General features: G+C 47.6%; 2 long non-coding RNA genes across 2 annotated transcripts; one reads left to right on the top strand and one right to left on the bottom strand.

Annotated features, from left to right (window-relative positions):
• Positions 1–1,324: 1,324 nt before the first annotated feature.
• LOC116234572 (uncharacterized) lies at positions 1,325–2,508 on the bottom strand. Its single transcript, XR_004168147.2, has 2 exons — positions 2,252–2,508; positions 1,325–1,588 (listed from the first exon to the last, which is right to left on the bottom strand). It is a non-coding gene; the product is annotated as an uncharacterized LOC116234572 (long non-coding RNA).
• Positions 2,509–10,155: 7,647 nt separating this feature from the next.
• LOC116234621 (uncharacterized) lies at positions 10,156–12,766 on the top strand. Its single transcript, XR_004168153.2, has 2 exons — positions 10,156–10,208; positions 10,648–12,766. It is a non-coding gene; the product is annotated as an uncharacterized LOC116234621 (long non-coding RNA).
• Positions 12,767–13,004: the final 238 nt, after the last annotated feature.

Here is a 13,004-nt window from a genome sequence, read left to right as displayed (position 1 = left end):
CCAGGGAAATAGCAGACCTTGTTTAATGATGAATTTCTAACGAGGTGCATTGAGATCTGGGTGATGAGCACTGCTGTGTGCAGAGGGGAAGGAGGCAGTTTTGCAGCATCTGGTGCTGCCCCACATCAAGGAGCATTTCTGCCCTCAGTGAATGGGCTTCAGCTCAGCAGCAGTCCCAGCTCCTCCATCCTGGTGACCCAGGCTGAGGTTTCCAGCTTTCTCACTCTTCTGTACCAGCTCTCTTTACCATCCTGCTTCCTCCCCACACTGCCATTTTGCTCTCCTCTCCAATTTGCTCTCCTCCCCCTGAGCTGCCCTCCCTGCTGCCCGCCATCCCACAGCCTTTTCTTCTTTTAAGCACGCTCCCAGCAGACACAAACCCATCCTTGCCTTCTGCTGGCACGCCTGGCACAAGGAGGACACACACACCACCAGCATGCAAATATCACCACTGAGAACTCCAAATTAAGAACAGCTGCTAAAAATCCTCAAATAAAATGTGATATAGGGTGGCTTTTTCTTTTTTTCCCCAAAGAACATAGTGAGCATTATAATTAGCTTACAAACACATGTAAATAAAAAAGACTGCTGTAATAAGAAGCCTGGATACTTGTGATCATTGCAATAGTAAAAGTTGCTGCTGATGAAAATTAATTACATTTGAGTGGTGTTTGTGAGTAGGCCATTTGGTACAGAATAATAGCTAGAGCAAAAGAGCTTTTACAATCCTATTCGTTGTAATGGATTTGTGGGCTCAAATATATGGTTTTTCATCAGAGTTCCACCCAAAATGAAAAGCAATACATAGAGTTAATTAATTACCGGGTCCTGTAATTAACTGCTCCCCAGGTGTTTGACAGCAGACACTGCTCACTTTGCAGCTCTGCACAAGGCAAGAGGAGGACCTGAACTGAGTGAAGCCTGAACAGGGCTGGGAAGGGGCGGCTGTGCCCTGGTCCTCCTGCACAGCCCTGCTCTGCCCCATTCTGCTGCTGTAAGCAAGGAATGATCCTGGCTGGGGCAGTGCTGGGTGCAGGCACATGTTAATTGTTTTAGCCCTGCTTTGTTGTGCAAATGCTTTCCCGGTATTAAAGCTGCTGTCTCCAGCTGCATCGGAAGTCCTGGTGCTTTATGAGCTCAGGCAAGCATCAGCATGGAATTACAGCTGAAGCCTTGATTCTCTTGAGACTGCATTGGATGGATTAAATACACTTCCCAAATACTTTTCTAAAGCTTCAAGGCAGTAGGAAATAAGAAAAAAAAAAAAAAGAAAAAAAAAAGAAAGAAAAAAAAAACCACCAACAAAAAAACAACAAGTTGGACCTCTAAGAACTGTGCCTTTATTTATCAGCTGGAATAAAGCTGATGCATTATGCACTTTAGAGATGCATTAATGTTCATGTTGCGTGTGAGAAGGGAGGGCTGGGAGTGCAGCTCTGCCTGCAGTACCTGGGGGCTGCTGGGCCTGAGGGATGGAGCTGAAGGCTTGGATCCACAGCCCATGCAGCCCATGGAGGGGAACAGGGCTCCATCCTCACATCTCCAAAGCACCCAGCCCCACGCTGCTCCTCTGGAAGTGCTGGGGGTGCTGAAGGAAGATGGGCAAAGTCATTCCCATTAGGCTGAGGAGGTGTCTCAGTGATTTTATGGCTTGGTGCTTTATGAGGGGTGCTGTTCCCCCTGCACCTGGGTGGCCTGGAGCAGAACAGTGCAGCACTGCTCCCAACCCTGCACGTGGCTCATCCTGGCTAAAAAGCAGCACTTGGCTGAGAAGAACAGGGAGGATGTGGGAACTTTCTCTTGCTCTGAAGCTTCATGCTGCTTGCCTTTTCAAAACTCAATTTCTTGCAAAACCAGTAATTCCTGGAGTAAGCCATCAAATTTTAATATTTCTTAAAAGAAAAGACAACTGAAAGAAACACAGAGCTTTCATGACATGCCTTCAAAGTGAGATTTGGAAAGCTAGCATTGCTGGGAAGGGCATCCCTGGACCCCACAGGACCATGGGTTGCATCCTTCCATGACCGCTCTGCCCATGGATTGCAGCATGCAGCAACAGGGACAGAGCATCACCCACATCTGGTGCCCACACCTGGTGCACACATCGGGTGCCCACATCCAGTACCCATGGCTGCTGCTCACACTGGGTGCCCACATCTGGTGGACTCTGCTGGCCCGTGGCAGCACCTGTCACAGTCTCGCCCTCTCCTGCTCCTCCCAGCCTGGGGATCCTCTCCCATCACCTTCTTACCAGTCAGAAACATCCTGTTTTCACCAACAGAGCTGCAGTTACACGGGATGGGGGCAGACGTCCCTGAGAGGAAGCTCCTGTTCTGCCCCAAGCCCTGCGGCTCACTGCTGGGCCTCTGCTCTGCCCTGCAGCTCCTGAAGCTCCCAGGTGCTGAGCAGCCCCTGTGGGTGGGAGAACTGAAACTGGCGCAGAAGGGTTTCTGGTTACTGAGATACAGAGAAATGTGATGGAATGTGTTGAGTTGGAAGGAACCTTAAAGTCCACCTAGTTCCATGGGCAAGGACACATTCTACTGTTTACTGTTGCCCAGACACAGAATCCCAGAACCAAAGGTGTCCAAAGGGACCTCTGGAGCTCCCCCGGTCTAACCCCCTACTGCTGTCCCCAGAGCAGGGTGCACAGGGCAGTGTCAGGCGGCTTAGATGATCTCCTGCCCCACTCCTTCCAACACGATGGATTTATAACAGAAACAACTTCTGGGTTCTCCTTTCCTTGCAGAAAGACTCAGAGGAGAGCTTTGCTCTGTGCTCACTTCCCAGCTGCTATGTTTTTATACAGGTCCAGGCACAACCCCTGCCACAAGGGCTGCCCCTTCTCAGAGGTGCTTTAAGCTGCCCCATGGAGAGCATCTTACACCTACACAGGAACTGAGCAAACAACATTTTTCTCACATTGGCTCATTCAATTGCATTGCCTTTCATTTTAGTTCCAGGTACTCTAAAGATGTTGGCCTTGGACTGTAAATGCTTGAATGGGTATGAGAGCACTGCTCAGAGGAGGTGAAACAATATCCTTAAATGCTCGTTACAGGGAAAATAAGGATAATATCAGAAGGAATATAAAATAGAGAAGTGATGTGATCTTTGAATGTTTGCAAAACAAAATCATCATAACAAGCTAAAAATAATGTGTTTACATTTAGCCAATTAACTCAATCAAATTATTCTTATAGTAAGACCCTATGGAGGGGCTCACAATCTGCCAAATGTAATGCTAACTGCCCCCAAGGACAGGACTGAGGCACCCATATGGGGGTGTCAGCAGCAGGGAAATTGCCTGTAGGACCACCACCACCTCTCCAGGGCCAGAGGTATCCCAGCAGCAGCACGGCCCAGGAGGAAATCCCAAACTGGTGCTGCTGTTCTGCTGGCTCTGGCCCACCTGGCCACCACGGGTCCTCATTGGCAAGGTTTGCAGCACCCCCACCTGCTCATCCTGACCTTTCTGATGTTCAGAGCCACAGAGTGACAGCCTGGGGCTGTCCTGCCAGTGCGGAACAGCGCTTCAGTTTTCTGCATGCAGGGGGCTGCACAGCCCATGTCAGCGTTTGAAGGGAGAAGGTGGGTGATTCATCGTTATAAATCACAGTTAGAAGACACATAATCGTTTGTTATTAAATGAACAGAGGATAAATCAAGCACTGAGCATTAGCCTAAGAAATGCCACAGAAGTGATGGGGCAGGCAGCAGGACAACATGCTCTGCTCCATGGGCAAATGGTGTGTGGCTCATGGGCTGCTGTGCAATGGGGAAAGGGTCTGTGCTCGCACTGTGGCTGCATCATTGGTACAAGAGATGCACTGGGCTGGGTTCAGAGTGCAACACCCCCAGCAGCAACAGCTTACGGGAAGAAGGGAAGTTCTGCACCTTCTGCCACCAAATCAATCATATTTTACAGAAAGTGGAATTGCTGTGACCTCTGCAGTGCTGGGATGGCTGATGGACGGCAGCGCCGGGCTCCAGCAGCACCACCCACAGCTGCTGCCTCTGCCAGCTTTGGGTGGCTCTGCCCTGCACACACACTCAACTGAGGGAGCAGCAAAGTGTTGGTCTCTGCAGGCCTGCCCTGCAGGGGCTGCATCTGGGGAATACGCACGGCTCACAGCCATGGCACGCTGTGCTGGGCTCCTGGATGGTGCTGTGCTGCGCCATGCTGAGCTCCCTGTGCCCCATTACCAGCTGCAATGTCACAGCTGCTGCCAGGAGAGCGGAGTTTCTGCAGTGCTGGTGCACATCTGCACTGTGCTGCTGGGCACAAAGCAGCCTTGCAGACTTCCCTGTCCCACAATAAGTGTGCTGCAGGATGTTCAGTTTATCTGCATCAAGCTTTCATATATTCTGCTACATCCTATCGGAAATCTCATTAATTGGTTACAAATCATTATGATTGAAGCTCATCCGTGGTCTAAAGATCATTCCAAGCTGCTCATTGGTACAGGTGAAGGAGAACAGAGCTGTGAGTGCCAAAATAGACATTTGCATCATTATGGCACTCATTACATATGCAGAAGGCATCCTTGGGACAGCACAGACTCAGCTGCAAAGTGAAGAAGTGGGGGGAGATGGAGAAGCAGTGAGTGCTGTGTGCCCAAGGGGGACTGAGCACAGGAAAAACTTTGTTTAGAGATTAACCACTGTTTTTGTGTTGCTCTTTGGTTTGGTTTTTGTCCTGCTTTTGTCCAGTTCTCTTCCATTTCCATTTGGAAATTCTCTTCAAAGCCCATTCAAAAGAAGGCAGCAGAACGTGGATGCAGCCAACGCTGTGCCATCTCCAGGACGAGAATGCTGCCACCTTAACTGGCTTCAAAGGGAAGGAACTACCAGAAGAAAATAAATCCAAAATGCTGTCAGAAATATTCTTTATTTTTTCACATTTATAATGTTTTCTCACAATACAATGCCGGAGAGCTGTTAAACACAAATGTGAAGTTCATAACTTGGTAAAATTTCCAAACATTTTCCTTCTGGAAATATATGAGTGTATACATGGGAAATGTATTTAAATTGAAATAACATTTTCAATCCGGCATGTAATGACTGAAATGACATTTTGAAGAGCTGCAATATGAGTGTCCCAGCAGAAATCACATGCAGGAGAAAAATGAGAGTATTGTAAAACAGCCCCAGCTCAGAAGAAATGGCATCTGTGAAGTTTCCCAGCACCCAAACTTCGGGCACTTTGGAGCTGTACAACTCCATCCTGCTTCTGTTCTCTTTTTTTCCACGCATCTTTCTACAGTGCTGTTTAATTTTCAGTTGCAGAGGTTAGGAGTGCAAGCACAGCACGGTGTCACACCAAATGAAGCAGTAACAGCACCTCCTGCTCTGCACCGCGTCGCTTCTCATAGCACATTTATCACTGCAGTGCCACCGTGCTTCCCGAGCGCACGCCGAGCGACGCACGCAGTGCTCGTGGTGCTGCTACAAGTTTCCCTCTTCCTCCAGACACAGCACAGAGGAGGAGAAGGAAGCAGCAGCGAGCTTACATTCCTGTTGACAGCATTAAGATTAATGCGATCTCTTCGCGGTTAGCAGATGGCGGGAGCATGTCCAGTAGCTGGGACTGAAGCCACGCTTCTCCGCTAGCTGTAAAAGCATTATTATTTTGGTCATGTTGGAAAAATGTTCTTCTGCTTATTTTATCAGAACTGTGCTCGTAAGTCATGAGTGCCCATGTCGTTATCTGCCCATGTCGTTATCTGCCCACCTGCTGCAGTCCTCACTCGTGCCTCAGGCAAAATGCAATCACAGCTTCTCATGAATAAGGATTTGGGGTCACTGGGTGGCAGTGGCTGCAGGCCCTGCTGAGGCTGTATGGCGGAGCAGCGCAGAGCTTCTGGACCTCAGCAAATGATCCCATTAAAGATCTTCCACTTTGACCATCAACCCACAGGTAAAAATAATAAATTGCTTTAGAATGACCTTTTGACCTCAGATTTGAGGGCTCGGAATGTTTGGCAATATTGTTTGCATCCAGATGAAAAGCTTTGTTCCACCTGTAAGAAATTCACTTTATTTTCCTTTTGGCAAAAGCACAGCAGTGCATTTAGATGGGTAAAGGCATCTCTGAAAAATTCATGTCCCTCCAGAAGCCTCATATCCCCATCATGTCTTCTCCCCGCCTGACCCTGAGGAAAGACATCCACTGCAGGCATTGCCACGACCTGAGATCAGGAGTTGTTGCCCCAGGAACCTGACTCAAATCTGTTGCTGAATTTCCAGCTCACAAGGAATCAAGGGTTGCTTGCAGGGGCAGGGAGCTCCCGTCACCAAGTGCCAAACTATCTCATGACCTCCAGCCGTGGAACCTGGCTGCTGTGGGCAATGGGCACAGGGAGCTGTGATGATGGTGGGCTGGAGGTCAGGAGACACTCTGATACTTCCATTCAGAGCAAAGCATTAAAATGCACTGGAGATGCAAAACATTGGCACTGCTGGTCAGAAAAAAGTCCATCTGGCTGAGACACTCTCCCCAGGAGCCCACATGTACAGAGAGCTTCCATTTGCACCTTGCTCACTTTAACTCATCTCTCCCTTGGCCTGAGGTTCCAGTGCCCCCGGATCCTCCCATCCCTGGTGCAGGGAGGCACAGGGCAGGGGCAGAGCTGTTATCCTGGGGGCACAGCAGCCCTGCAGTGAGGGCAGGAGTTGTGGTGCACTGCTGAAATGTCATTCCTGTCATCCTTATATATAAGAGAAATAAGGTTGCCTTTCTCAGATGTCACATCTTCATTCCGACTTTGTTTTAGAGCATCCACACTGAAGGAAACCTCGAAGAAGCAGTTCCCATAGATCACAGCATTTAGCTTGGATCCCAACAATCACAACAGATGTTCTTCAGCAGTAGCAAGCCACATGTTTTCTGAGATTGATTTCCAGAGGATGTTTTTCTTTCTCACACATTCATGGCTTTGTGTACGAATGCTTCTAGCAGTGACATCTCAGGGAAGCACCCAGTAGAATTCCCAGGGAGCAATCCCAAGGCTGGGCCTGGGTTTGATGCTTGCAGGAATCCAGACCCTCCCCAGCACTTCAAGCGAGGCCAGAGCTGAGCAGCCCGCAGCCCTGTGGGTGCTGCCCTGAGCCTTGGCTGCACTGTGGCACTTCTCAGGGACCCATTCGTTTTCCCTCTGCAGAGATGATGCTGTGCAAGCAGCACATGTAAGTCAGTGGTTTTAACCAAAAGCGAGAGAGAAGCACCACGGCTTTTTGGTCTGATGGTTACCTGGGGCTCCTTCCCGGTTCATGGAGAAAGTTTGCTTTCCAGAAGTCCCAAAGGGATTTTATTGTAATGCTGATACCCACTAAGCACTCAGAGCTGCTGTGCTGTTACCTCCAGCAATGTGCCAATTACTCACCATTCTCCAGCTGATGTCTCTTCTTAGCTGATGTGTGCCAATGACTGTTCCTCTCTTTAGCCCACGGCTCAGGATTTTCTATATATTCCTCTTCCTGAATCCTCACAATATTCATGAGTTTCTAATCCCTATCAAATTCCATTTCTGTTTTTAATGACTGCATCACTTCAACCAGTTACCTCATACAACAAAATAAGGGAATTAGCAGTAGAAAATTGTAAGAGGTCATGCAGAAGTCTCCTTGCCAATGCATGGCTGTTCCCTGGAGTCCATTTGCTAGAAAGCTTTAAAACAGATTCAGATTAAATGAATTTTTAGACATGTGCTCCCTAAATACATGCTGAGAGCTCAATGTGTGAATCACAGGTGTATTACAAAGTGACACAGAATAATCTTAATGTGAAGGTTTGTATTTCTTCCTCACTACTTGGAAAATCCTTCCTGAATTTGAGGAATTTTCGAGCTGCTTGGAGAGCAAAATGCAGTGTAATCCCCAGTGTAATTAATTCCCAGTGTAACTCCAGGTCTGTGCTCAGTGAATAGGGAGCCACAGAAGGCGTGCTCAAACTTGATTTCATTCTACATCCTGGTGAATTGCACCTCCTGTTCTCAGTTTTCTTTTGAAACACAGTTTCTATATGGATGACTTGTAAGATACATTGCAATGCAGTTGCAGACATGGCTGGGAGGCCTTACCTTCACACTGGGTTGGGAATTCCAGGGAACACAAAGATGAACAGGCAGTCCCACGTCCATTCCAGTGCTCTGTATTCTCACACAATACCACTTCCCCCGAAACTGCACAGAACTGATGGTTTAATTTCCTTCCCAGAACACTCATCATGCGAGATGAATAGAAAGTGTAGTAATGCTTTAAATTTTGTTTACTTTCATCACCCTGTTTTGACTCGAAATACTTTTATCACAAAAATAAGGCAACCTGCAGCAGTTTGTGCCGGGGTGAAACACGATGCTCCTTGTTAACATCCCTGCATTAATTGGTGACTCAGAAGGCTGAGCCGTCTGAGAAGTGCCTGCTGGTGAAGGCTATTAGTGTCTCTTCAGGCAGGATGGGGAGGGAGCAGCGCGGTCCCCGAGGGCCCAATATCTCCCTGCTTTCTTTAAAGAGTAGTGAACGACAGGATGACAAGGCCATTATGCGATTTGGTAGTGATTGCAAAACTAATTGCCTGCAAATTAGATTAATATGTTTAAAAACACGTCGAGCAACCGCGCAGGGAACCTGCGATGTGTTTTGTGCCTGTTGAGAAAACACGCAGCAGACTGACAGCCGTTCTGCACAGCAGCTCTTGCTGCTGTTTGCAGGGGGGTAATAGGCTGCTTCTCCAGGCACGGTCCCACACGCAGCCTTGGCATTGTGGCCTTATTCACCACCTCCTTCAGAGGTTGAAACCCAGCAGAGCCAGGGCTGGAAAGCAGCAGGAGCGGCCAGGCACAGACCTGCTCAGTGATGTGCCTGAATGGCAGCATCTTGCAAAGATTGCACATAACAGCTCTAATGCAGAAAACCACTTAGTGTGATAGCCCTTCCTGGAGCCCGGGAACATTCATGTCCATTTTTGCTTATTTAACTCTTTAGAAATATTGTGTCACTAAATTATAATGCTTCTAACACCTCTTTTTTCCCTTCCAGCTTTTGTCTCGATCAGCCACAGTTAAAGCATCAAACAGAGCCGGGCATAATTCACTGGAGATGTCAATGGGGATTCCTATGAGATGATTTTACTTTGGTAAAAGTGTGTCTTAGCAATAACAGCCCATCATCAGCCATTACCATGTTATTGATAGGAAACCACTGAGTATTTTGTAAAGTGAGCTGAAGTTCAGTTCATCGCTGACTGTTTCTTTTCAGGTGCAGGAGAGCGTGCCTCCAAACAGTGGTCAGCGTGCAGCCTGCGCCTCTCCACACACATCAGCACTGCAGTGTCCAGGCATCGCTGAGGCCATTACTGCTCTCAGTGTCTTTTTGATCATCCCCTCTTCTGCTCACTGATTTTTCCCTTGTGTAACCCTGCGTTATTTTTTTTTTTTTCTTTAATTCTTTTTCAATCATTACCCCTGGAGGTAGGCATGTCCTGCTCCACAGAACACATCCTTTGCCCTACCATACACTGCATCGTTGGCAGCCCCTCCCTCTGTCCTTCAGGCTCTCTATCTCTGGGACACCCATTTAGGTCCCTTACAGCTCAAAGCACTGAACTTCCTTTTCAGGTGTATCTTTTGTTATCTGAAGGAATGAATTGTAGAGAAGTTTCACCTCCCATCAGCATTGCCTACTCTTTCAGCTTCCACATGAAGCATTGCATACTTTTCTTCCAAATATTATGGCAACAGGATTTTGCTACATCTAAATTATTAAATTGTAGCAATCAAACTCCTTTTGTCGCTCCTTCCTTGGTGGCTGGCAAGGGGTGTGTTAGTACTTAGGCCCATTTATGGAAGGGAACCAAGTGGACTATTGCTGCACACTGGGGAGTGCTTCTGCACTTTCCATCCTTTTCCAGTTCCTTGTATTCACTTGGTGACTAATAAAGGATGTGCACACTTCATCATGTGCAATATTACTGCAAAAATGATCTGGGGCTGTAGTGGAAATGCTAAGTCATGGCCTGAAGCAGTGATGGAGCACCTGGTGGAAAGGCAGGGCCAGCCCAGGGGAGCTCAGGTGCATGCAATGTACTGAGTGATGGAAGGGCTGGAGCCAGGATCCTCCCCTTCCCAGACCTCATATAAGGTTGGTAGTGGAGGTGAGGGCATTTCTCTTTCTGGTTTTCCCTGCCTATGTGAGACCTTCTAAAGGTAAGCAGCTCTTTTCCTTCTCTTTGGTGGTTGCTGCATTTGGGCTTGTTCTCATTTGCTTTTGCTGGACTTTGCCTCCCTGCTATTATCTCTGTGCTTTCCCTCCCATTGCAGCATTACTAGGGCATGTTTTTAGGAAGCTTTGGGGCTGCTTTGCTCTGTCAGAGGCACTTTTCCAAGAAATGATCAAATTTCATTCACAAATGAGTTTCCAGTAGAAAACTGTTCCAGGAACCCAGCTACTAGGAACTGTTAAAAACCTCCATGTATAACCCAGTGTGTTCACAGGTGCTGCATCTTCTTTATTCTGGTGCCAAAATTAACCTTAACAGCCCTGTTTCTACCAGAGGAGATTGTGAAGTAACTTGTAGTACTCCTGTGTTTTTTGGAAAAAAGATAATTCCTTGTGATTCTAACAGAAGTAAATGCATTTTTATAGGTAATCCTGAATGCAGAACCTGGGCTTTCCTCTGCTTCTTGAACGCCAGTGCCTACAGAAGCCCATCCCCCAGTGCCCAGCACTGCTGTGTTCTGATTTCAGGTGGAACAGTGCTGAGCAAAGTTCTGGACCAGAAGCTGAGGGCTTCAATTCTGACTGCCATCACTGTGTGCCCTCCAACTGATAGGACAGTTGTTGCTTGCACACACCTGAGCAGAACAAAGAGTAGTGACTGTGCACTCCTGGCTGTGTAAGGAAACACTAAAAGTTCCCAACGGAAAATGAGCAGGGAGAACAGGAGGATGGGGTCCTCTTGCTTTGTCAGCTGGAACAAATGTCTGCCAGGATCCTGAGCAGCCTGCAGCGAGCAGTGCAACCCAAAGCTCAGAGAACCAGAGGAAAAGGTGGGGAAGAACTGAAGGCGGCACCGTTTGTTGGGGATGCTGATTCTGGGCACTGAAATAGGCTCTGCATTGAGGCTGCCTTGCATTCACTGTTAGCAGCAGATCTCCAGCTATTTTTTTTTTTTTTTTTTTAACAAAAGGACAAATTCTGTTCTTCCATCCTGCAATTCTAATTGCTGCTGTTTGCCCCTGGCTGACTCCCTGCTCCATACGTTTTAATGCTTGAGAATTTTGGAGTGGGAATTAACACTTTGGAGGGAGTCCTAGAGTCAGAGACACAAACCTGCTGCTGGAATGGAGTTCTGTGGGGATAACAGAGGATGGCGAAGCGATTACTAAAAGCTCATTGAAATTGTTTCAAGGTTTGATGGTGCTTAGAACAAATTAGGACCACGGAAGCGGTGTAAAGGGGAGGGGTTAGCAGAGAGCCATGCATCTGACAGCCCCATTCCTGCTCCCACTGCTGTGGATGCACCCCTCGTCTGCTGTCACACAGCATGCTGCCGATGCAGGCAGCTCCCCTGCTCCCCAGACCGTCTTCCTCCAGGCAGTGAGAGGTTTTAAAGTGAGAGATGTTCTTCTCTGAAAGCTGTAATTTGGTGAAAAATAGCAGAAAATTGTAGGCTTCTTAATTTTCTTGTTTTCAATTATTCCATTACGTTGTTGTTCCATGTATGCGTAAGGACAAGAAGGTTGGTGTTCCTAACTGGTAACGACACCTTCCAAACTGGTTAAAATGCTTCTCCCCGTCTTTTGGTTGACCAGCCCCTGGATGGGAAATTGCCTCTTAAGAATTGAGACATTTGATAATTCTAAGAAAAGAGAAGCGGTCACACCCAGGGTTCATCAAAGGCCCATCTACATCAAAACTGTTTTCATTTGGCAAGAAAAAAAAATCAATCAACCAACCCAACCAACTAAAGAAAGAGTTAGAGAAAACAAACACCCGGAGCCTCCCAGCATGGCCCTGAGTGCTGCTCCTGATTTTGGATGACAGCCTGCAGAATGATAGCAGCAGCACCCCCACCACGGCACTGTGAGAGCCATGTTCCCACCTCTGACGTTCTCAGCCCTTCTGTCTGCACCATGGCAGCCATCACAGCACGAGCTCACAGCGCATCGTGGCGCTGGGGTGTCTGTTGGGAGGCTCCTGGGGAAGCACATCCTTTCTCACGTGTGCTATCCATCCTCATCTGTGTTCCCACATGGGCTGCTTTGGACTCTCTGCTCTGTTGCATAGGCATGTCTGAGTAAAAGCAGTTTAAAACTTCACAAACCTGGGGGAGCATGGGAGCAGCAGACAAAAGCAGAGCAGTTGGGATGGAAGTTGCACCATCATGGCTATCAGACTGCTCTCTTCTAACTCATCTTCCTGCCTCTGTTTTGGTAGAAGTCTCTGCTCAAAAGCTCTTTTGCTGCAGCACTACCAAAACACTCCTTGTTTACTACGGCAGGTCTGTGCAGCTGCAGGTGGTGGGGGAGCATGGACACATTGCATGAGAGGCTGCAGCTTTGCTGCCTTTTTTTTATGAACAAATCCTTAAACTTATGAAAAAAATAAAAATCCTCTTGTGCATTGTTCTGATGCTTCACCATTTGTTTCCTCAGCTACAGCAGAAGCACTTCTCTCTTCCCAAACAACAGCTGTTTTGCAACGGGTTGCTTGTGTAGAAGATGCTATAACACAGTCCTTACTACTCACTGCATGCCTACCTGTCACCTGACACACATTTATAGCCTATCTGTACTTGTCATAGATGGGAAGTCTGTAGCTCTAATTCTTTCTCAGCTGCTTGTTTTTCTCAGCTGTGACAGATCTTCATCTGCTTTTGTGTTGTTGTTGCTGATTTTTTTTAACTCAAACTTTATAAGCCACTAAATTGGCACATTCCTGTGTTATGATTTAATTCTCAGTGTCAGGGCTGTCACCTTTATAAATATTTCTCATCAGTT

Source organism: Phasianus colchicus, chromosome 5 (genome assembly GCF_987193195.1).
Source record: "Phasianus colchicus chromosome 5, bPhaCol1.hap1.1, whole genome shotgun sequence".
Taxonomy (NCBI): domain Eukaryota; kingdom Metazoa; phylum Chordata; class Aves; order Galliformes; family Phasianidae; genus Phasianus; species Phasianus colchicus.
This window is presented reverse-complemented; position numbering and strand designations above follow the sequence as displayed.